The 21,957-nt window shown below is 36.9% G+C and overlaps 1 long non-coding RNA gene across 1 annotated transcript; it reads right to left on the minus strand.

Annotated features, from left to right (window-relative positions):
- Positions 1 to 1,615: 1,615 nt before the first annotated feature.
- On the minus strand, positions 1,616 to 2,155 carry LOC148561926 (uncharacterized). The gene is made up of 3 exons (XR_015885643.1): positions 2,088 to 2,155; positions 1,826 to 1,979; positions 1,616 to 1,674 (listed from the first exon to the last, which is right to left on the minus strand). It is a non-coding gene; the product is annotated as an uncharacterized LOC148561926 (long non-coding RNA).
- Between the last annotated feature and the right edge of the window lie 19,802 nt (positions 2,156 to 21,957).

Consider the following 21,957-nt stretch of genomic DNA (forward strand, 5'->3'; position numbering starts at 1 on the left):
ATAATCGAATAACTACAAAACAACCGTTAACGAAATTAAAAGTACATAATACATAAATAAATAGAAAAGCTGCTGGATTTCATTTAGTCTTGTACTTTCACAAGAACGTACATGCATATATATAAATAAAAATCATAGGTGCAAATTCAAAATAACCTAGAATCCATAACCTGGCCATATTACATCATTTATACAGGACACTGTGTACAATTCCTAGCAAAGTAGAAACAAACAAAGGGAAACTATCAAACCATGCTAGTCTTTGGACACAGCTCAAAAAATGGATGGGACAGAGAGACAATATCTTCATATCCGTTTGAAATATTGGATTCAGTGCATATAAGTTAACTATTTTTTAGATTAGTAGACTATTTCACAGTAACATCAGCAGCTCCATTAAAACATCTCAAAGATCACGGTTCTTGAGAACCTTGGAAGTTGGGCCAAGCTCCTCATCAGCAACATCATCAAAAGCTTTCTTCATATTTCTCTTAACCTTTTCACCCCTAGGAGGATTGTAAACAGTCTCTTTCTTGATCATATGAACAGGGGATCCATCAAGAACAGCAGAAAGTACACTCTACCATGCAAAAGAATGGAATAATTGAATAAATGTAAATAGCAGAGAATATGCAACCATATAGATAGACAAATCATCTTAATTTTTCAGCCCAATAAAATTTATTATCCTCCATAATTCATGGAACACAATAGATAATTTAACCAACCAACACATTCATAATTTAAATCACTTCCAATAAATAAATTATCGTAGTTTCCATGGGAGGAGAATTCAAGAGGACCTCAATTTCGAGGCTGCACTCCCTATTAACAAGTACACTATCATCAACAGTTTTTTCTTTCTCTTTCATAATATCAACTTCACTACTTATATCATCCAATCTAGGAACTTCAGCACCCTTTTCACCAAGAAAATCAATCAAAGGCCTGCAGTTTGTCTTCATATTGGAACAATTCCCATCAGAAGTGATACCCTCATCCAGCACTTCACACGGATCCTTCTTGCCAATAATATATTCATGGTCACTTGAAGGGATCTTTCCCAAATAACCATCCTAAACACGATTTATTAAAAACATAAAAGAAAATCAAACAAAAAAATAAAGAAAAAGGATAGAATAAACTAAAACAACATTATGAGACAGGTACATATCAAATACACGAGTTTGAAGATGCAACCTTCACTGGAGTATGCTCATCATCCGCATCATAGTTAGGCAACTCAAACATGGCAATAATAGCAACATCATCGCAAACTCTTCTTACACGAAAAGTTCTGAAATATTTGTCTGCACCAACAATCTTGGTATCTATCTTAAGAAGCAATTTTTTCCCAGCAATTGCTGGAACATCACAGGATAACTATCTCCACAAACAACCTGTGAAATAATTTGAACACATTGTTCTTAGAAAAATCAAGGACCAAATACACACTCAAACACAGTCAACAAACAATTATATATGCCACAAACAGATCTTATCCACTATTAAACTCAACAACAGAAAAAAAGAATAAACCATATACTTGCATCCTTTTGAACATCTCCAAACAGATCAACACATGATTTTTTCAATAAGTAAGTAGCCTCACGATCGAATAAGACAAATACACCATATCTATTATCATCCGCAACAGTTATTTTGATCCTATATCTGACCATAGAAGAATTACCCAATAAGAAATTTAACACAAAAAAATAACAAAATAATTATAATTAGAAAAATAGAACAAAGGAGAATTAAACAACAGAAGGAAAAAGAAAGAAAAAAAAAGATCACATAGAAAGAAATAAACACAACATACCTAAGAGTCACATTGGTAACATAGTGCTGACAAAAATCACAATAATATGCACCACCTTGAGGCTGAATTGACTTCCACAAACACAAGCTGAATACCACTAAGGTCCATCATCCACAATAGATCTCACAGTACCAAAAATCACAAAAGACCCTTCCTATTATAACATAAAAAATAAACATTAAGATATAAATGGAAAACAATTTTGTATAACTTTTTCATCAAAAGACAACTAAGTCAAAATTGACTAAAGACATGGAAAAACCTAATAAACCTCATTGTTATCATGGAATTCCTCAATAGTGCATCTCTTAGTAAGCCGCATAAAATCATCTTCCAATAAAACACCCTTTCCCTCATTAACAATAAACAATGGTTGTGTTCCATTGATACCTTGGTCAACCATACTAATCATCATAGAAGAATAAAAAAAAAAAAAGATCCAAAAAAAAAACAGAAACAATATCAACTAAACTTAAAAGATAAATCAAGAGAATATAATGAAATTATATTAACCAAGTTAAAACTATAAATACAAAGACATAGTAAACTAAACATGTCATTTATTAAGATACTATCCAATAACCTGTTTTTGAAATCAACTACTTCAGCCAAATCAGGATTAAAGAACAGGCAAGTAGCATGCATAACATTTTGGAAATCAAATTGTCCTACAAAACACCCAGCTGAATAAATAAATAAGGAAAAATAGAAAACTAAATATAAAACAGAGAAACTTCAAAAAAAATTGGGAAGCCTGAACATTATAATATTCACTACCCCCAAAGAATTTAACTTTGGCAAGTTGGATCACAACAACTGGCTGCTCCATATAACCAGAACCTAAGAAACGATGTACTTCATCCACGTACTCTCCAAATAGAGCACATCATATTGTCAACCTGAAAAAAATATTTTTTAAAAACTTAGATCCATTAACAATTCAATATAAAACACCACTAAAAACTAACAGGACAGTGCTCAACACAAATAATAAGTAACTAATACAAAACACAATCAACATCGAGATAAGACGCATAAAACAAATTCTTTTGAAGATAACTTAAGAACGATCATCTTCATCACTTTGCCATCTTTCACATACTCTTTCTCTTCATCGACAGAAGTTAGCAAACCAATAACATCTATCCAAAAAAACAAACATCAATAAAATTACAGTTCAAAAGTGCACGCTTCCATAAAAATCAACCAAAAAAAAAAAGAAGGCAACAAACTGAAACAAAAAAAAAAGAAAATGAAGGGGATAAAGAAGATACAAAGTCACCTACCAACTAAGTAAGCATAATCTTCAGTCATTTTCAAGAGCTCGTCAAATGGACAAAAACTGAAACATGTCTTGGGAATAGCATCATCGGGGACAGGAATAACAGTTGTACGGTTAAGGAAAACTAACTTAAACTCATGTTCTGCTGCCCTATAATTGCCTTGATTTGGAACAACACTAAAATATGACATTCGGTATGTTTTTTCCATTGAATTTGCAACATCATTATTTCCAAATAAAGGAACAATCTAAGTTCTTAGTACCCTAACTTTAAGTTTCCATGCCTCCTTTGGAGGGTGGATCTTAAAGATAGAATCAAATAGAAGAGGTATTGGCTCAACCACCAAACACAACAGAGAAAACTAAGAAAATAAATAGAAACCAAAGACAAAGGATTTCAGAGAATGAAGGAGGTGCGTTGGACCCTACAGCCAAGGAGTCCTTTTTATAGACAAGCTAAGAAATTACCAAAAATATTTGAATTTGAATACCTCAAAGAAAGGGTGGGAAAATATGTATCACATAGCATACATCATCTAATATCTATCATATACATATCTAAACATCCATACATATGTAGCTACCACAATTAAGAACACCTATGCTATCCTCCCTAGACACCAATTGAATAAGAAATGACAGATTTCAACAAATCTCATACCATTATAATTATAAAGTAATAGAATAGAATACCCTAAAACCCACTAACATCTAATCTACTTGAACATGTGTGCATATACATATGAGGCACAACCAAAAACACTTATAATGTAGTCATTGAGAACAAACTGAATACGAAAAGACATCTTTTAGCAAATCACACTTGACTATTATATTATTATAGAATAATAAGAGAATTAGTTAAAAGGGACTAATAAATCAAATATTTCACACTATCATAGAGATATAAAATATCTTATAACCCACCAATATTTAAGTGAACCTACTAAATCTATGTAAACCATTAACAACTAAATTCTAGAACTCCAAATGCAGGAAAAGAAAAATAAAAAAAACAACAAAAGATAAATATAATTATCAACCAACAAATCAATTAGAATAATCAATCACAAACAAAATGGAAATAAAAAGAGTAGCAATATCAAAACAACATTAATATTTTCAAAAATCAATTAAAGATTCAACCTAAATATATAACACTCAATAGAAAATGATTAGAATACCAATATTAACTTATAAGTTAAATCCAATATAATTTCTTGGATAATGTATTTCTAGTATAGGTAGTAACGGTATATCTATATCTATATCTATATATTATATATTAATATTAATATATTAAATAAATTATAGTTCATTGCCTAAGTGATTTGATAGATACAATCTATAGCTAGAATCTAAAACAGCTCAACGAAGGAAAAGTCACAAACTGTCTCAACTTCCTATACCAAAAAAGTTGAGTTAACACATATAGCACCTAGTAATAATAAACATATAAAAAATAAAATATACTTGGAAATACCAACTACCCCTCTCAATCACATCAATCATCACAACAAACAACAAAGACTTATAAAAAGCAATCAACATATCATCCATGATATATGATGAGAAAAAATAAAATAAATAAGTTACCCCACTTTTTAACTAATATTTTATCTAACAAAAAGTATCTTTTAAAACTAAATAATAAGAGAGATGTATTTTAAAATTTTAAAGAGAATAAATTTAAAAATTTTAATATCTCTATTAAATAAAGGACAAAGTTCTCATTTTGATATTATTGGCACATTTTTCATCTATTTTCATCTCATGAATGAATGAAGAGAAAAGAGTTACATGGACTCCAACTCATTTTTTTTTTATTTTTTCTTCTAAACCAAACAACAAAAAAATTTATTTTCCACCCATTTTCTCTTGTTACATTTTCTTTTGACTCATATTCCTCCAAAGCAAACAATATGTAAAAATAATGAGTAGAATAAATTAAAAAATATATATAAAAATTAAATTAAATTCATATTCAGAGAAAAAACACATTGAGTCACCATTTAGTACTACTTCAATAGAAAAAGAGATGATTCAACAAATCTAATACTATTATAGAGTCATAAATTACCCTACAACCCACCCACACCAAATTGAATCATTTTACCTCATAAAAGACTTCTCACACATAGACTATTAACTTCTACCAAATTCATATAACAAAAGTACATAAGTCAATATAGGTATATAGGATTATTGCATAGGAAACGCCACACTAAACTGAACCTAAGAAATAGATTCTACACTTATCTAAAATGTAATTTTACATATATAGGAGTTAGAATACCAAATATCTTTCTCAATCACATCAATCATAATAACTAAGATGAAAGACCTATAAAAAATAAACAAACACATCACTCACTATTGAAAAATTAAAAAAAAAAAAGACAAAATAAAATAAGCAAACTGCTATACTTTGGGAAAACCATTTTATTGAAAAATTAGAACACATTATAAATAAATTAAATCTCATAAAGTAGTAAACCATAATCACATGAGCATATTAAAAAGAAGACAATAAAAAAAATACAAAATACGCAAAGAGACAAGAAAAATCCTCTGATGTTGCAGTGTCTGAATAAAATTTTCAATCATGTATTAGACTAAAGAGTAATATTAGACCCACTAACCACAAGAGACAAAAAAATCACACTATTAGTAATACGAAGCAACAGCTCAAACCATTAGAAAAAAAATTAAAATCAACATACAATTAATCATACTAACTGTGAAAGAAAAAATAACATACACCTTCGAAATTGTATAATACTAAAATCGAGAGCATATCTAAAATTAGCACTAAAACAAAGCTCAGTTCTTTACATAATTGCTTAAATCAAGAGTATATATAAAATTAGCACAACTACACCGTAGCAAATTTAAAGTAAAATTCAACCAAGATAACGCAAAAACAATTTTTTTCAACCACCGAAAATAGTCCAGACAAACAAAAAAACCAGCAACTCACAAAAAAAGCAAGACAAAAACCACAATTGGAAAAAATCTGAAAATCGAAAAAGGCATGAACTTCATACTGATAGTAACACCAAAAAACACGAATAAGAAAATCAATTGAAATTAAAATACAATCAAAATGTGGAAACTCCAACAATCATCAAGACACAATGTGTTTGAATAGTGAGCAAAAATAACACAAGATTCTTTCATTGTATCAAGGTTTGAACAATTAACCTTAAAATAGGTATGAAGAAAATTTATTTAACTTAACTTGGTGCTAGAAGAAATATTTCTCCGAAGCCGATAGCTAACCTAGAGAGGAGCAAAAATTCTTCAGATCACCTGGTTCAACCAGCTAATCGGTGTCCAGCCAATAGTTAGCCACCAATAGAAATTTTAAGGACCCATTAGAGTTGAAGTTGCTTAGTAAGCTAATTAACCAATACACAATTTCTGTAACCAACAATTATAAATATCAGTAATCTACCTAAAAATACACAATTTCTATCTAAAATTGCAATAAACTTATGCCAAAACAACATAATCATAGGCAACTTCCAATGGTTTACTAATACTATTATCAGTATTAGTATCACCCAGCCGAATAAAATATATACACGTATCTCAATTAAAAAATGAATACTATAAAACACACAAAGAACACTCACAAATACATAGAGAATTAGGGGAAAGAAGGTTTCAATTTATCTTTTCACAAATAGAAGATTTGCAATTTTTCTCCTAATACATCACAGTTACAAAAAAGTAAATTAATATTTATTTGAAACAAAATCAAAGAACACATGGAAAACACATCACCTTCACCATTGGAGACAGCACTACCACCGCGACGATTTGGACTAAAGCAGATGATAGAGACATGAGAGAAGCCTTGTATCAGAAAATTTTCGTACATTCTCCACCAAATCAAAGACATATACAGTGGAAAAATTTTTTCCATCTACAAACTACAGGGTAGCAGGTACATTGATTAGCAGAATTCAAATATTTCATGTTAGGTCGAATTGGATGAACAGGAAGCATATCAACAACAATGTTTTCTGGTTTCCTGAAAAATCAATGCAAAGTAAATATCTAACTATGATTAAGGGAACATACATTTGTTTTCCTTCAAGTAACAGGCAACCAAAATGTATTTAAAAATTACTTCCAATAACTCTATCAGCCTATACTCTATATATCCACAATATGATCAGTAATTAGTAGCGAATTTTATGCAAAATTCTATAATAATGAAGATTGGGAGAAAAGCAATGCTTCCACTTGGAAACACAGTAGCAACAAGACCCATATATCAATGCAATATTGATAAACCACTATTTTATGGTTTATCTTGTGCTAATTTGAGTGGTTTTTATCAAGTCTTTGCACGCGTATTCATACAATTTGCATGATTTTACAATTCCTTCCCAACTTTGTTCTATGGTTAAAAACTTGCTTCCTAAGCTTTTAAATTGTGTATTTTAATTCCCCTTTATACCATTCGATGTCGTGATCTGTATGTTAAGTGTTTTCAGGCTATATAGGGCAGGAATGGTTTAGAGGATAGAGAGGAAGCTTGCATAAACGGAAGGAGCACAAGAAATAAAGGAGACAACCAGCGAAGAGCGACGCGCACGCATGGCTCACACGTGCGCGTGAATTGGAAATTTGCACAGCGACACGTGCGCGTACCTGACGCGTACGCGTGACACGCGAAGAAGACCATCGACGTGTACGCGTGACTGACGCATACGCGTGATGTGCGCTACGTGCAGAAATCTCAGAAGACGCTGAGGGCGATTTTGGGCTGAGTTTGGACCCAGTTTTCAGCCCAGAAACACATACTAGAGCCAGGGGACAAGCAGAGACTCAACACACATTCTCATTGGCATAGTTTTTCAGTTTTAGATTGGAATCTTAGAGAGAAACATTACTTCCTCTAGGTTTTCTTCATATTCATAGTTTTAGAGTTTTATGCTTTTGATTTGGATATTGAGAAGAGTTACTACCTCCGTTGAAGTTTTTATTATTCTAGTTTGTTTCCTTATTCCCTTACTTTTTTGATCGCCCATTAACCCTGTTCAGATATAAGTATGGATATTTATGATTTTGGGATTTATTAATGCAAAGAGTTATTTTTACCTTTAATTGATTTTCAGTTATTATTTTATTTAGTTTATCATGTCTTCTTTTTATTCCCTTTTATGGTTTATGAACATAGCATTCACATCAATGGAGTAGACTCCCAACTTGACTTGGGGGTTGATTAAAAGGAGACCCTTGAGTTGGAATACTCAAGTGTAATTGGGAACTGGTAGTTGTTGGTTGGCTCTCTATTTACTAATGCTAATCCTTCCATAGGAGAGGATTGGGACTTGTGAATCAGAGTTAGCTCAATTACTTGACTTTTCTTTATTCGGTAAGGGTTATGTTCATGCCCTGGGTCGAGCTGTATAACCCGGGCTGATTAAAGACAAGTCGACCGACCTCTTCAGGTCTGGATTCCCCGACCTCTTCTTAAAGAGTTCGGACAAATCTCCAGAAGGGCCCAAACATGCCCAAATGAAGGGACACAACCCAATCTAAAGGCAGTTAAAGCTTAGAAAGATAAGGGCGGTTCCCCAGAAGATAAGATGACCTCACTTAAAGATAAAAGATAAGATAACTAACTTATATTATCTAGAAAGGTCAGCCTACACTACTATAAATACACTGGAGCACCCAGGTATAACTCATACTCTGATTCTACTAAAAACCTGCTTAAAGCCCATGCTAACTTAAGCATCAGAGTCTCTTGCAGGTACCACCACCCTCCGATGACGAAGGATCAGCAGCATCTCCAGCTCCTCCAGTTCCACCAGGTCGGACACAACAGCTCTGGCCACCAGATCCAACAAGTCGGACACGACAGCTCCGGCCACCACAGCAGATCTCATCCGAGATCGACCTACAATTTCAGGTAACCCTCGGAACATTGGCGCCGTTGCCGGGAAACCTGGAAGTCATCCCATCATCATGGAAGACGACATTGACAATGATCACAACTCTGATTTAAAAAACAGGACACAGCACAAGAACGTGGACACCACACCCAAAGATACATCTCAGCAAAACGGAGGAAATCATTCTCCAAATACATAAATTTTAGAAGCCCTGCGAGAACAACAAAATTGGCTTAAGCAGCTCGAACAGGAGGCCGAATTCCAGCGCAAAGCCGAAAGAAACCTCCGAAGAGAAACTAGGCGACACCGAGAGTTAGAGGACAAGCTCCTAAATCTCGAAGCTGACCCAAAAACCAAAACCATTCAACTCGATCACAATGACAACTTCCCCAAAGATCAAGATCCTTTCACTAAAGAAATCATGAAAGCTAAAGTTTCGAAGGATTTTAAAGCTCCCGACATGACCCCATACGACGGTACCTCCGATCCAAGCCATCATCTCAGTAATTTTAAAAGCAGAATGTATCTCACCGATGCCTCGGACACTATATTCATTGCAAAGGCTTCCCGACAACCCTAACAAAGACAGCTATCAAGTGGTTCGACAGTTTACCTCCCAAATCCATCATAAGTTTTGATGACTTAGCCAAGAAGTTTCTTGCCAGATTTTCCATTCAGAAGGACAAAGCCAAGCACGCCCTAAGCCTATTAGGAATCAGACAAGGAGATCAGGAGAGTCTTCGATCTTACATGGAAAGATTCAACAAAGCATGCCTAGACATACAAAGCATACCAACAGAAGCAGCCATCATAAGTCTCATCAATGGCCTGCGGGAAGGACCCTTTAGTCAATCTATATCAAAGAAACACCCAACATCTTTAAATAAAGTGCAAGAACGGGCAGAGAAGTATATCAACATGGAAGAAAATTCTCGGTTAGGAGAGACCTCAAAATCCGGATTCTCCTACTCCTCACGGGATAAGGATAAAGAGTCCAAGAAAAAAGAAGATCAACACGGAGAGAAGCCTAAAAAATACCACAATTACACACCTCTTCGGGTGTCTCTTGTGGACGTTTTCCGAGAAGTATGCCACACTGAGAAGATTCTACCACCTCGTCCAATCAAAAGCAGAAAAGGAAGGAGAAATCGGATAGAATACTGTGAATACCACTGAATCTATGGACATGATAAACCCATATTTTATGATATATATTGCGCTCAATTCAAGGGATTTATTCATTCCTTCACCCACTTATTCATGTAAATTGCATGGTTTTACTTTTTCTTCCTTATTATGTGATATATGTGAATTACATGTTTCCTATGCTTTGAAATTATTTATTTTAATTACCTTTTATTACCATTCGATACCGTGATTTGTGTGTTGAGAAGTTTCAGATCTTCTAAGGCAGGAATGACTTAAAGGATGGAAATGAAACATACAAAAATGGAAGGAAAGCACAAAATGGAGTTTTGAAGAAACTGGCAGCGACGCGAACGCATGGACGACGCGGCCGCATGCCTAGCGCAAAAAGACAGCGACGCGAATGCGTGACTGACGCGGACGCGCGCCTTAAGCAAAACATAGATGACGCGGACGCATGACTGAAGCGAACACGTGATAAGAAAAACTCCAGATGACGCGACCGCGTGACCCACGCGGACGCGTGACAGACGCCACGCACCAGGAATTACAGAAAATGCCCCCAGTGATTTCTGAAGCCCTTTTTGGCCTAGATCCAAGTCCAAAAGGCACAGAGGAGAGGTTATGAAGTGGGGGAATGCATCCATATGGAGAGAGAGCTCCAATTATTCACTTTTCATAGTTTAGATGTAGTTTTTAGAGGGAGAGGTTCTCTCTTCTCTCTTAGGTTTTAGGATTAGGATTTCTTATTATTTCAATTTAGTATTCCAACTCCTTATCAGGTTCAATATTCCTTTACTTTATATTTCCCTTTGCTTTCAGATATTCTAATACTTTCTTTTAATTACTTTTGTTGCCAAATTGGCTTATGAACCATTCATGTTTAGATTTGATTTTCTATTTAATATGATTTGAGGTATTTCAGAATTATGATTGCTTTCCTTTATTTACATTAATAATTTACATTTTCTTCCTTTTGGCTTTGGTTAAGTAATTGGTAACACTTGAGTTGTCAAACTTAGCAGTGGTTGAAATTGGTAGATTAATAATTGATCTAGATCGCTCTAAAGCTAGTCTTCCCACAGGGATTGACTAGGACTTGAGGATCAAGCTAATTAGTCCACTTGACTTAACTAGGTGGGATTAAAATCCAATTCTCATCACACCTGATAAGGATAACTAGGATAGAAATTCCAAATTCTTATACCTTGCCAAGAGATTTTATTATTATTAATTTATTTTTCTTGTCATTTAAATTACTTGTTTCTTACTTTCAAAACCCCAATTTACAAACTCATAACCAATAATAAGAACATACTTCCCTGCAGTTCCTTGAGAAGACGACCCGAGGTTTAAATACTCGGTTATCAATTTTTAAGGAGTTTGTTACTTGTGACAACCAAAACGTTTGTAAGAAAGGAATTCTTGTCGGTCTAGAGGCTATACTTACAACGGAAACTTATTTGTGAAAATTCTAGATCGCGCGAGAGTTTCGTTCTTCAGGACATCCTACAAACAAGTGCTTCGACTTAAAGAATGTCATAGAAAAATTGGCAAGAGAGGGGCGACTAGATCGATACTTAGCCCACAAAACGGATGAACCCAGAAAAAGAAGAAGGGATGAAGAGGCCGGACGAGCTGAACGACCACCCCGCACCCTAGAGAGGCACGTTCACATGATAAATAGAGGATTCGCAAGAGGAGGGATCTCCAAATCATCGCGCAAAAGGCACCTTAAAGAAGTATATCATGTTGGAGGAGGATAAGGATCACCCGACCTCCCTACTATTACTTTTACCCAAGAAGATGTGGCAAGCATCATCCCGGGACATGATGATCCCATGGTCATTACTATCATATTGGCCAATGCTAACCTCCACCGCACACTGGTGGACCAAAGAAGCTCGGTGGATATCTTGTTTAAATCTGCCTTCGACAAACTCAGCCTACAAGAAAAAGAGCTCAGAGCATATCCGAACAGCTTGTTTGGACTAGGAGACACTCCAATCCAACCCCTTGGATATATCTCACTACACACAACCTTTAGAAAGGGAACCCGATCAAGGTCACTCGACATAGACTACATCGTAGTCGATGTGAGCTCAGCCTACAATACCCTGATAGGTCAGACAACGCTAAATCAGCTTGCCGCAGTAGTTTCGACTCCACATCTATGCATGAAGTTTCCAACCCCAGAAGGGATCACCACGATAAAATAAGACCAGAAAATTACGCGACGCTGTTACAACGAAAGTCTGAACTTTAGGGGCAAAAGAGACGAAATCAATAGTATCGAACTTGTAAGAGTTCGAGGTCAGAAGAACTTTGTCCACAACCTGAGGGCGAGATCGAGGAAGTCCAAATCGGAGATATCCCAGATAAAACAACAAATATTGGGGCGACTTTGACAAGAGACATAAAGGAGTCTTTGATACAGTTCCTAAGGGATAATGCCGACCTCCTTGCATGGAAGGTCGCAGACATGCCGGGCATAGATGCCAAACTAATGTGCCACAAACTGGCAGTATACCCAGGATCTCGGCCAGTACAACAGAAGCGTCGGAAGCTCAGACCAGAGAGATCCAAAGCCGTGGAAGAATAGGTACAAGCTTTACTGGAGGTAGGATTCATAAGAGAAGTCAAGTACCCACTATGGCTAGCCAACGTCGTATTGGTGAAAAAGTTAAATGGAAAATGGAGGATGTGCACTGATTACACCGACCTCAATAAAGCCTGTCTAAAAGATCCCTATCCACTCCCAAGCATAGACATTCTAGTGGATGCCTCCTCCGGATACAAGTACCTTTCCTTCATGGATGCGTATTCGGGATATAATCAAATCCCAATGTACCCACTAGATCAAGAAAAGACCTCATTCCTAAACCCAAAAGCAAATTACTATTATGTCGTCATGCCATTCAGACTCAAAAACGCAGGAGATACCAACCAAAGATTAATGAATAAGGTCTTCACAGACCATATCGGGAAACTCATGGAGGTATATGTGGATGACATGTTGGTAAAAATACAAAGTGAGGAATCATTACTGTCCGACCTCGCCAAAGTGTTCGACACCATCAGAAAGCATGGCATGCGACTTAATCCCACAAAGTGTACCTTTGCAGTAGAAGCCGGCAAATTCCTAGGTTTCATGCTAACACAACGAGGAATTGAGGTGAACCCGGATAAATGATGAGCTATACTCAACATGAAAAGTCTGACCTGCTTCAAAGAAGTACAACAACTCAACGGAAGACTGGCAGCCTTGTCCAGATTTCTAACTGAATCAGCCATAAGATCTCTCCCCTTCTACGCCACACTAAGGAAGGAAAAGAGGTTCGAATGGACCACAGAGTGCGAGCAAGCCTTTCAGGATTTCAAAAAGTTCCTGGGACAACCACTCATTCTTACTCGGCCACGGAAAGGAGAAGCACTCATATTATACCTCGCAGTGGGAAGTCGGGCAATAGCCTCGGCGCTAGTCAGAGAAGACGAAAGTGGGCAACAACCCATCTACTTCATCAGCAAAGCCCTACAAGAGGTCGAATTGAACTATCAAAAGATAGAAAAGTTTGCCTACGCTCTCATGCTAACTTCTCGATGACTGCGCCCGTATTTTCAAGCTCACACCATCAAGGTTTGGACCAACCAGCCCATAAAAGACATTCTACAGAAGACAGACTTAGCTGGAAGGATTCTACAATGGGCAATCGAGCTATCCGAGTTCGATCTTTAATACGAAGCTCGGACCACCATCAAATCACAATATTTGGCCGATTTTATTGCTGAGTATACTGACACCCCAGGAACTCCTACAAAATGGGATCTCTATGTAGACGGCTCTTCAAACAAAACCGGAAGTGGTGCAGGTGTGATAATAGAAAATGACCAGGGAACCCAAATCAAACTCTCCCTAAAATTTGAGTTCCCTGCTTCAAACAACCAGGCCGAATACAAGGCATTACTAACGGGTTTGAGACTGGCTAAGAAAGTTGGAGTTCAAAAGCTTATCATCTTTAGCGATTCGCAAGTAGTCACCTCACAAATAGCAGGGAGTTACCAAGCTAAGGACCCTACCACGCCTGGACAAAACCAGGGAACAGCTCGAACAACTCAGGGAATATGAGGTCCGCCATATACCCCGGTGTTCATGCCCTGGGTCAAGCTGTATGACCCGGGCTAATAGACGACAAGTCGACCGACCTCTTCAGGTCAGGATTACCCGACCTCTTCCTAAAGAGTTCGGTCAAATCACTAGGAGAAGCCCAAAAAGGGCCCAAAAAGGGCCCAAACAGAGGGACACAGCCCAATCTAAAGGCATTCAAAGCCTAGAAAGATAAGGGCGGTCCCCCAAAAGATAAGATGACTTCACTCAAAGATAAGATAAGATAAGATAACTATCTTATCTGCAGAAAGGTCACTCTACACTATTATAAATACACTGGAACACCCAGGTATAACTCATACTCTGATTCTACTAAAAACCTGCTTAATACCCTTGCTAACTTAAGCAACGGAGTCCCTTGCAGGTACCACCACCTTGTGATGACGAAGGATCAGCACCACCAACTAAGCCCAATAAGTCGGACACAACAAGCTCCGACCAGTACAAGAAATCTCGTCCGAGATCGACCTACAGTTTCAGGTAACCCTCGAAACACCCGAGAACAGAACGCTCGAGCAGATGCACTCTCAAAATTAGCTAGCACCAAACCAGGGGTCAATAATAGAAGCCTCATCCAGGAAATACTGCAAAGCCCATCAATCTCGGAGGAAGAAAAGGTCCTAGCCATATCAGGTCAGGATCAAAGATGAATGAGCCATGTTCATACCCTGGGTCGAGCTGTCCGACCCGGGATGTTCTACCAACAAGACGACCGACCTCTTCAGGTCAGGACAATCCGACCTCTTCTTAAAGAGCTCGGCCAAAACGACAGGAAAGCCCAAAGAAGGGCCCAAAATCAAGGAACACGATCCAAATCCTAAGGCAGCCCAAGCCTACAGAGAGAAGGGCGGTTCCCTTGAAGATAAGCTGACCTCGCCCAAAGATAAGATAAGATAACTAAATTATCTTATCTAAAAAGGTCACTCCACACTACTATAAATACACTAGAGCACCCAGGTATAACTCATACTCTGATTCTAAAAAAAACCTGTTTAATACACTTGCTAACTTAAGTATCGGAGTCCCTTGCAGGTACCACCACCCTCCGGTGATAAAGGATCAACAGCGCAACCAGTCCAACAAGTCGGACACGACTGCTCCGGTCACCATCCACCGGCCAGACACGTCATCTCCGACCAGTACAGAAGATCTCGTCCAAGATCGACCTACAGTTTCAGGTTGTAAGACCCAGAACCTTTGAAAAGTCTTATTATGATCAAGTCTCAAATTATATTGTTATTTATAGCCTTAATTTCGGAAATCATTTTTATTAAAGATAATTAAGGCAAGTTTTGATTTATTGAATTTGAGACGAGTTATGATTTTTATCCAATTTTATAATTATTGGGTTATTTTTTATATTCAGATTATGAATTTGGCAGTTATGAAATAAGATGGGTTTTACATGATTTGGATTAGATAAGTAATATTTTAAATATTAATACTGCTGTTTTGGGAAAATAAAGGATTTAAGTATATTATTTCTAATTTTTGGATTTGGACATTTTATTAGAAATAATTTGTAAAATTGAGGAAAAAATAGTATTTTCTATATATAATCAGTGTTGGATTTAGTTTGGATTTCAATTACTATATTGTTCCCACGCCGCCATCGTCCTCACTGCACCTCACCGCAGCTGCCTTTCACAGCCGCCTGTCGCGTCCTCCCTGTGCTGTCCTTCACGTTTGTCGCCGCGAGCTGAGGGGGAAGCCCAGATGAGAGATTGAGAGAGGGAGACGGAGAGCTCGAGAGCCAGGGAAGGGGAGGAAGGCTGCTCCTGTCACTGCCGTCGAGCTTGCCGTCGTCCTTACTGCTGCGCCACCGTCGGGCCCATAATCGTGGAGGAAGCACAGCGCCGCCATGGGACCATTTCCGTCGAACTCAAAGGATGAGGAAGGCCGAGACTGGGCGACACTGGGAGAGAAAGAAACGCGAGTTGGAGGAGCTGCGTCCAGTCGCCGTCGACGCGCCACTGACCGCCGCCGTTCTGCCGTGCCGAGGGTCCCTTTCTTGCTAGATCTGCTGCCGTCAAGCATGAAGGAATGAGGAAATGGTGTCGCGAGTTGGGACTGATCCTTTTACGGCTGTTGGATTTGACCGGAGAGGGAAGTGGTGACGGTGGTAGATGTTGGTGCTGGGTTAGCACCGCCACTGCTGCTGGCCGTTTCGAGCTGCTCCGCCGTCTTTGTCGCTGGAGAACCTCGCTGCCGTCACCGGAGGACTCTTCCGGTAAGGGTTTTAATTGAGGTTTCTGCCTTTTTGGATTTCAAGAAGGTTTTAATGTTGCGTGGTTTTTATAGTTGATCCATCGGAGCTTCTGGCCGTCGCCGGAGCTGTTGCTGGGCCTGTTTGAAATCGCAGCGGCCTCGTTTCACTAGTTCAGTAAGTATTTATATTTCGAAAAGCCTCGCGTTAGTATTCTATTGTGTTCGGTTAATGAATATGAGTTTTGATAACGTGGGGTCGAGTCCTGATTATTGTATGTTGCGATTAGTGTTGCTATGGTTATTGCGAACGTGACTGGGAGCTAAGATTTTGGTTGCCGTCAGTTCGGGTTGAGGCGGAAAGGACTCTGTGAGACGTTTAGGTTATGAAATTTTGTTTTGAGGTAGGGGCGCTTTCCAAAAACTATATTTTATATATTAGAATGATTACATATGGATAATGATGTGAGCGAATGTGTATTTAGTGATTGTATCGGCCTTATGTATGGCTTGATTTGCCTTGGTTGGTTATGAACGTCTGTTGGTTGAATTGTTGTGTGGTTTTGTGAAACGAAATACTTTTCAAGTTGATTCTTTTAAAGCCTTGAGATCGAGTTTAACCCATTGAGAATTCATTTGAGTTAATTTTATTGAGAATGTGAAAAATAGAATCCACTCTTGAATTTAGCCTGGCTTGCTTTAAATGATCTGGTTTGATAAATGATTGTTGTTGAACCGTTTCTTTAAAGCTTTGGAAATGAGTTAATTCGGTTGATATTGGTGTGATTTTGAAACGGTATTCTTGAGATATGCCAATGAGGCGACTGTTGGATTTAGCTTGATTTTGAATTGATTTTGGATTCTGGACTGTTGAAAAGGATTGTGGAACGGTTTAGTTGGGACCCGAACCAGGTGGCAAAGTCCAAGTTTTAGGGGAGATGCTGCCGAAATTTCTATAAAATCCGAGTCTTTATTGAAATGTTGTCTGGAAAAATAACGAGTTAAAGACTTCTACTATTTTAATTGAATTATCAAGAAAAGGATGATTCATGCTTTTGAAATGAATTACTAAAGAGAAAATTGTGATTTAGTCTTGCTTCTTAAGAAAGGCATTGTATCTCTTTCAAGAGAAAGCTATTTAGACGAAACTTATGTTTTAAAGCTATTTTAAATGTGACAAGTGCAATGCCTTTGAATTTGACTTGAGGGTTTCAATTAGAGGAGTTTCAATGATTTTGAAAGAACCTGAATGTCTATTGACAAGTTTCATTTTGAAATGTTTTGGAAAGGTTTAAGTACTCTTTGAATTCTGAATTCTTGCAAGACTAAAACAATTTTGAACAGTTGAAACGTTCTAGAATTTATCATGGAGGTTGAAGTTGGTTTTTGCCTAAGTAAAAGAAACAGCTTTGAAAGAAGTAAATGATTACGTGACTCGGTTTGGCTTAGATCCTATTTTATGACTCAAATCGGAAAGCCAAGGTTTTAATGATTTGAAATGAATTTGGCGAAATGAGTTGTTATTCTCCCCTAAAGTCTTGGGACTCTGCCGAGAAACTTTATTATAAAATCCCATTATTGGATGGATGATTTTGAATATTTCAAAATGAATCTTTAACTTTCCATGGTCATGGATGTTTTGGAAAGAGGATACTGAGGGTGGCATTATTTTAAAAGGGGAATTTACCTTGAGTAAAAGTGGCTTATGAGCCTGAGATAATTTGAGAAATGAGATCTTTAAAGCCAAGGCTGAAAAGAGTTGAAACTTGATTTCAAAGTGAAATGAATTGAGAAAAAGTGATTTATGGCTTAAATGCCGATTTTATGAATTTGATGATGTTGATTGGTGGAAGTGCTGTTTTGTTATGGGCCGGAATGGCTGTGTATGATTATGAATATTGGCTGGTTCTGGATTGAACTGTGAGCCGAAATGGCTATGTATGCTATGAATATTGGCTGGTTCTGGATTGAACCGTGAGCCGGAATGGCTGTGTATGCTATGAATATTGGCTGGTTCTGGACTGAACCGTGAGCCGGATGGCTGAGATGGATGTTAATCCATGGATGAGAATGAATGCATGTATATGCTGAATTATTGATAATTGTGATTTGCACTTCCACTATCAGGGGCACGAGTTCCCTGGGAGAAAGCAGTGGCTAGCCACCACGTGCTCCAGGTGGAGACTCGAGACTCTGCTGACCCTATGTCGTAAGTGTGGCTGGGCACTGTGAAAGCCCCGGATGAGCTCGCCCCCGTAAATATTCACTAGTGAGGGTGATGGATATAGATCATGATTATGATCAAGTTTATGATGAGTATAACTCGGGTTGGGGATGCGCGACAAAGAGACAGTCCAATGGTTAGCTACCAGGACTTGTCGGGTTGGCTCTATAACCGACAGATGATATCATCAGCCACAAGGAATAGGCATGCATCATATGCATCTATGTGACATTGTTTGGGTATGCATATTGTACTTGGTTTACCTTTGTGACTAGTGATTAACTGCTAATTGTTCTACTTGCAATAACTGTTTGTTTGTGCTTGCATCTTCCTATTTGTGTTTGCTGCTGAGACTCTGTTGGACTGTGGTGATTGGTTGTTGGTTGGATTTGTTTGGGCCTAGGGCCATGGTTGGAATGAGATGAACCGATGGTTGATTTCGGTTTTGTGTTTCTGGTTTGGAATAAAATATGAAATGCTATTTTGGTTCCGCATAGATAAACCGTTTTGAAAGGCTTTTGAGTTTTTGAGAATTGAACGGTTCTTCTTTCAGAAAAGATTTTTAGACTTTACTTTTATTGTAAAACGTTGTTTTTGAAAAGAAGGCATAAGACGGCTATTAATCACTAGTACGGTTTATCTTCACGTATCCTATTACAGTAATTCCCAAAAATCCTCTACTGAGAACTCTTTCGAGGATGATGTTCTCACCCCCCTACATTTTTTTCCTTTCAGGATATGGACGCAGAAGTCACAGAGTCTATTTAGTTGTTGTTGAAATGCTTTGTATTGCTTTAGATTATTATTTTTGAACCCTCGCCATTATCTTGATATATTCTGTAAGAGGAATAGGAATTGTATTGGCTAATGCTTGTAATATTATATATGTATATGTATATATGTATGTACTCTTTGAGTTTTTGTAAGTTGTATGGTATTTATGGATGTACGTTATTGAACGAAAGTATTTTTGGGAGCGTTATTACGGTTTAAAGTTTTAAACAGGCTCATATTTTAGTATTAAATAATATAAGTGTCGTCGTAATGTCCGAGCTATCAGAGTGGCGCAGCTGGAAGCATGAGCTTTGGTAGTTAGGGTGTTACATTATGGTATCAGAGCAGTCCTTCCTGTAGAGCCTGAGGAATGGACCGACTATGCTTCAATTGCATACTCTGAGCGTTTGTCATGTACTAAGTCTTGTCGAATGACGAGGATTAGAGCTTTATGCACATGACGGTCTATTGATTAGCACTGTTAGTCTTGCATTGCATAATTCCTGATATTAAGTTTGGCCGGCTTAATACTAGTGAATTATGTATATGAGAGCACTAATGGGTTATCATAGATGACGTACTAGTTTTGAGTAAAGCGAATCGCGGGTTTTGGGAACGTTGGAGACTATTTCTCGAGGCTATTCAGTTGTGTGTCTTAAATTTAGTTCGAGTTGACCTATTCTTTCATAGCCTAACTTGAGGTTCTTGTTTGCTAATCCTTTAGAAAGGTGGTTTGATTTTCCAACTCTATTCCTCTATTCATATGCATTCTTGTTTGATCTTAAGTGCATATGCTTGTTTGAAATCCTTGTTGTATCTATCTTTCTCTGTTTGAGTTCCTCTTGATTAATGTATCCTTTGATATGGCTTTGAACTTGTCTTAATGCACTGTGCATTTTATTCTGGATTCCGAGTCCACTCTTAGAGGAATTGTTGATTCAGTTTTTTCTCTTATATAACGGTGATCATAGCCAATTTTGAGATTTTATAAAAATTGCTGTTGATTAGATACATACTTATCTATATGTGAACTTTGAAGATTTCTTATACAGTTTAAAAACTATTTATTTTTAATACCTCACCTGTGCTTTTACTGGTTTATAGAACTGCATTTACCTTAAATTACAATTTGACTTTCTAGTAATTTTACTATATTTCTAATGCACATCTTCATTTGATTATGTATTTGGATATTTAAAAAAAATGGAAAGAAAGAATTTTTCACTTTATCCCAGTTGAGTTTCGTTCGGTAAGCTTTACTCAACTTATTTTGAATTGAGTTTGATTTAGCATGCTATATGATTCATGACATTGTTGTTCTTTTGAAAGTGTTGGACTCGCAGCTTTCTTCTTATGAACGGACTCATTCTCTCTTAAGCTTTCCATCTCCATGAATGTCATGTTTAACTTTATTTTTAACTAATCTTTTACATCTTGTGAACATTACTATTGATCTTGGTTTTTGCTCTCTTGTGAATCTCACTTATGTGAGTCAGCTTGACTTGTTTTTATTTTGTGCATCGTCTATCCTCTCATTATCTCTACAAGAGTTTTTAGTCAAAGATTTATCCTTGAGAAATTACTAATGGTTGAGTTGTCTTTTTCTATGACTTTTGTATTCTTTTGAATCAATTGAAAGCTTGTTTGATGTCTCATGCCTAATGGATCTTGTTTGAGCTATCTTGGTTTAAGATCCTTTCTTGCATGACTTGACTTCTTTTTAGTACATCTTAAACTTCTTGAATGTTCTCCTGAGATGGTGATTTCAAGAACACTTTTGGAGTCTTGTTTTGAACCTTTTAAAGAAGTTTTGAATTCTCTTGTAAGAAGTTTTAAATGGAATTTATTTTCTGTTGCTTGATTTAGATTAAAACCATTGTTCAATTTTGATGAAGTTAATTTAAAGTTGGCATGCACTATTTTAAATGAAGTTTTGAAAAGCTTCCTTGTTTAGTGGAAACCAGTTTGTTTGTAACGCACCACTTATTTCCTTACCAGATTGTAAGCAAATTTTTACCTCGGAATTTTCTTTCTAAAAAGAGTTTAATTTTCTCTTTCGTCTTTGCTATAATTTTTATACACGCTTGTTTGAATATGAACTCTGGGAATTTTTAAACAAGCATTTGATTTCTCTTCCGAGTTTTTTTTGTGACTACTTTTGGTTAAGATTGTGCACCCAACTAACTTTCTAAAATATTTGATGAAAATATTTTTGCTCTTAGCCAAATATGGGTGCATTTTGTTTTTAAAACTCTGCATAATCTACTTCAACATGAAGTTGAATTAGAGCAAAGCCACGTTATTGCTTTTGTTGCCCTCTTGAGGAATGTTTTCTATTGAGCTTTTCTTCTAAATTGCGAAGTAATTTTCCACAAGTTTTCGATTCTTTTATGAACAATGTATTTGGAAGTATTTTTAATC

The sequence above is a fragment of the Arachis ipaensis genome, chromosome B6 (assembly GCF_059453495.1).
Source record: "Arachis ipaensis isolate K30076 ecotype BB chromosome B6, ASM5945349v1, whole genome shotgun sequence".
NCBI classification, from domain to species: Eukaryota; Viridiplantae; Streptophyta; class Magnoliopsida; order Fabales; family Fabaceae; genus Arachis; species Arachis ipaensis.